The sequence below is a fragment of the Leptonychotes weddellii genome, chromosome 8, assembly GCF_054177405.1.
Source record: "Leptonychotes weddellii isolate Sample4059 chromosome 8, ASM5417740v2, whole genome shotgun sequence".
Lineage (NCBI taxonomy): Eukaryota > Metazoa > Chordata > Mammalia > Carnivora > Phocidae > Leptonychotes > Leptonychotes weddellii.
In genome coordinates, this window is record NC_138376.1 from 42079031 (window position 1) to 42082909 (window position 3879).

Genomic DNA, 3879 nt, shown 5'->3' on the forward strand with positions numbered 1-3879 from the left:
GGATGCGCCTGGAGGAGATTATGCTAAGTGAAATAAGTCAAGCAGAGAAAGTCAATTATCATATGGTTTCACTTATTTGTGGAACATAAGAAATAGCATGGAGGACATTAAGAGAAGGAAGGGAAAAATGAAGGGGGGGAAATCGGAGGGGGAAATGAACCATGAGAGACTATGGACCCCAAGAAACAAACTGAAGGTTTTAAAGGGGGGGGGTTGGGGGGAAGGGTTAGCCCAGTGATGGGTATTAAGGAGGGCACGTACTGCATGGAGCACTGGGTGTTATACAAAAATAATGAATCGTGGATCACTACATTAAAAACTAATGATGTATTTTATGGTGACTAACATAATAAAATTAAATTAAATTTAAAAAAAGCATATCAATGTCTTTTACAAATTATATATCTTCTGGCAGTTACACATTTTGCCACTTATTTTCTCCAGTAAATTAAAAAAATGTATAGAGACATAGTTTTTTCATATTTTTAAAGGCATAGATGAAGCTACACATATAGAAAACAAACAAAACACAAAAAACCCAGCCAGTATTCCATTACTGAAGAACACTGAAAATATTGGTCTCATTAGACATTTTTACATTCATTTTTACAAAAAACAAGTCAGTTTTCAAAACAGAGATCATTGTTTCTTTGAAATATGAAATAATTAAAATTATAATACACCTTTTAAAATTTTTATAATATCTTCCTGTCTGTACATAATTTATATTTGATATTCATAATTAGGTCTCTAAGAATCAATCAGGGAAACTGTTCACCTAAGGTAATTTTCTAAAGTTAATAAATTTGCAATTCTCAAACTGGAATGATTCAGAAGAGAGAGATCTCCAGGTGATTTTCATACAAACTATGGTAACTGCCAGATTTGAGCAGTTACCCATCATGATTTCTTCTTTTCTCTCCTATTTTATTTTTTTCAACTTTATTGAGGTATAATTGACAAATAAAATTGTAAGGTGAAGTATACAACATAATTATTTGATATACAAACACATTATAAAAGGATTCCCCCATTGAGTTAACACACCCATCACCTCACCTATTTATCTTTGTATGTATGTGAGAATATTCAAGTTCTACTCTCTTAGCAAATTTCAATCATACAATACAGTGTTATCAACCATAGTCACTGTGTTATACATTAGATTCTCAGACATCATTCATTGTCTAACTGAAAGGTTGTACCCTTTTACTAACTTCTTGCTATTTTCCCAGTCCCCTAGCCCTTGGCAACCACTTTTCTATTCTCTGATTCTATGAGTTTGACTTCTTTATTTTTTCAGATTCTACATATAACTGATATCATGCAGTATTTGCCTTACTCTGTCTGGCTTATTTCACTTAGCATAATGTTTCTCCAGTTTTACTCGTGCTGTTGCTAATGACAAGATTTCCTTTTCCAAAGTCTGAATCATAGTTTATCTCATATACATCATATTTTCCTTATCCATTCATCTGTAGGGCATTTAGGTTGTTTCCATACCTTTGGCTATTGTAAATAATGTTGCTATGAACATGGGAATGTGGGTACCTCTTTGAGATCATGATTCTATTTTCTATGCATATACCTTGAAATGATATTGCTGGATCAATACAGTAGTTCTATGAGTATGAGAAATCTTCGTACTGTTTTCCACAGTGGCTGCACCACTGTACATTCCCACCAACAGTATATAGGTGTTCCCTTTTCTCCACGTCCTCACTAGCGTTTATCTCCTATCTTCTTTGTAATAGTTATTCTAACAGATGTGGGTTGATATTTCATTGTGGTTTTGATTTGCATTTTCCTGATGATTAGTGATGCTGGGCAACTTTTCATATATTCGTTGGCCATTTGATTGTCTTTTTGAAAACATGTCTCTTCAGATCCTTTGTCTCCTTTTTTATTGGGTTATTTGTATTTTTGCTATGGAATTATGTGAATTCTTTGTATATGTTGGATATCAATACCTTATAGATATGTGGTTTGCACATATTTTCTGCCATTCTGTTCTTACTTTTCATTTTGTTGATGGTTTCCTTTGCTATGCAGAAGCTTTTTCTTTTGATGTATCCCCACCTATTTATTTGTGCTTTTGTTGCCTTTGCTTTTGGTATAAAATCCAAAAACTAATTTCTAAGACCAGTGTCAAGGAGCTTACCCCCTATGTTTTTCTTTTAGGACCTTAAGGCTTCAGGTCTAATCTTTACATTTTTAATCCATTTTGAGTTAATTTTTGTGAGTAGTATAATATAGGGATCTAGTTTCATTCTTTTGTCTGTGGATATCCAGTCTTCCCAACACCATTTATTGAAGAGACTATTCTCCCTTCATTGTGTGTTTTTGGCACCCTTGTCAAGTTGACCATATATTCTGCGAGTTTACCTGTGGGCTCTTCATTCTATGAAGAGTGTCTGTTTCTGTTTTTATGCCAGTACCATACTGGTTTGATTACTATAGCTTTGTAATACCGTTTGAAATCAGGAATTGTAATGCCTTCAGCTTTTTTTTCTTTCTCAATATTGCTTTGGCTATTTGAGTTTCCATACCAATTTTAGGATTTTTTTTTTCTGTGAAAAATGCCAGTAGAAATTTGATAGGGATTGTGTGGAATATGTAGATTGCTTGGGTAGTATGGACATTTTAGCAATATTAATTTCTTCAATACTTGAAGACAAAATATCTTTCCATTGATTTGTGTCTTTAATTTCTTTCATAAATGCCTTATAGATTTCAGTGTACAGATCTTTAACTTCATTGGTTAAATTTATTCCCAAGTAGTTAATTCTTCTTGATGCTATTGTAAATGGATTTTCCTAACTTCTCTAACAGTTTGTTGTGGATGTATAGAAACACAGCTGATTTTTATTTATTGATTGTAGGGTTGATTAGAAATTGGATCATCAGGCAGCAATTGGGAAAGCATGTAGTTAAGCCCCTTCTAGGTAGAAAGAAGCAGCTAGGTGTTTTTGCCTGTGTTTTCTCTGTGCTGGGCCCAGGTGTATGGGGTGATTGGGTGGATATATGGGCAGGAAATCTGGGGGCCTATCCCTTAGGTGATAGCCACAAAAGGTGGGGTGGCAGATGTGTGCACAGTTTCCTTCCAGGGAGATACTGGTGACTTAGTTTCATTATTAGAGCAGGCCAGAAGGCAGGAGAGTGTCCACCAGTTTCTTTGGTTACTGGGGAGACTGGCAGCCCACACCTTGATGCCTGCTAAATTAGAAACCTGGCCCTCAGGCAGCAGATTTTAAAGTATGCAGATGAACCCTTTTCAGGGAAAGGTTGGGAGATGGAAAATTTTAACTTGCTCCTTCTGCGCTGAGCCCTAGGACGATGGCTGTGGAGAGTGTTGTGTACCTGGTAAGTACTGCTTCTTTGTTTGCTACGGTTGTGGGATTTGAGAATAATGCCCTGTTGGCTGACAGAGGTAGGCAGTCTGGAGACCCATCTCTCAGGTGGCAGCCAAAAAAACTGGGGTGCAAGCTTATGTATACAAACTCCTTCCAGGGAGGTACTGGTGACCTGGAGCATGGTGGAAGGAGAGAAAGGGGGAGAGGTATCCACTGGCTTCCTAGGTCTCTGAGGAGGAACACAGCCAGCCCTAAATGCCTGCTGAAATTAGAAGCCTGGTCTCAGGAGAAGTTTTTATTTTTATTTATTTTGACAGAGATACACAGCGAAAGAAGGAATACAAGCAGAGGGAGTGGGAGAGGGAGAAGGAGGCTTCCCGTGGAGCAGGGAGCCGGATGCGGGGCTTGATCCTAGGACTCTGGGATCATGACCTGAGCCGAAGGCAGACGCTTAACGACTGAGCCATCCAGGCGCCCCCTCAGGAGCAGTTTTTAAAATATTCTGATAAAGCTCTTTCTAGAAAAA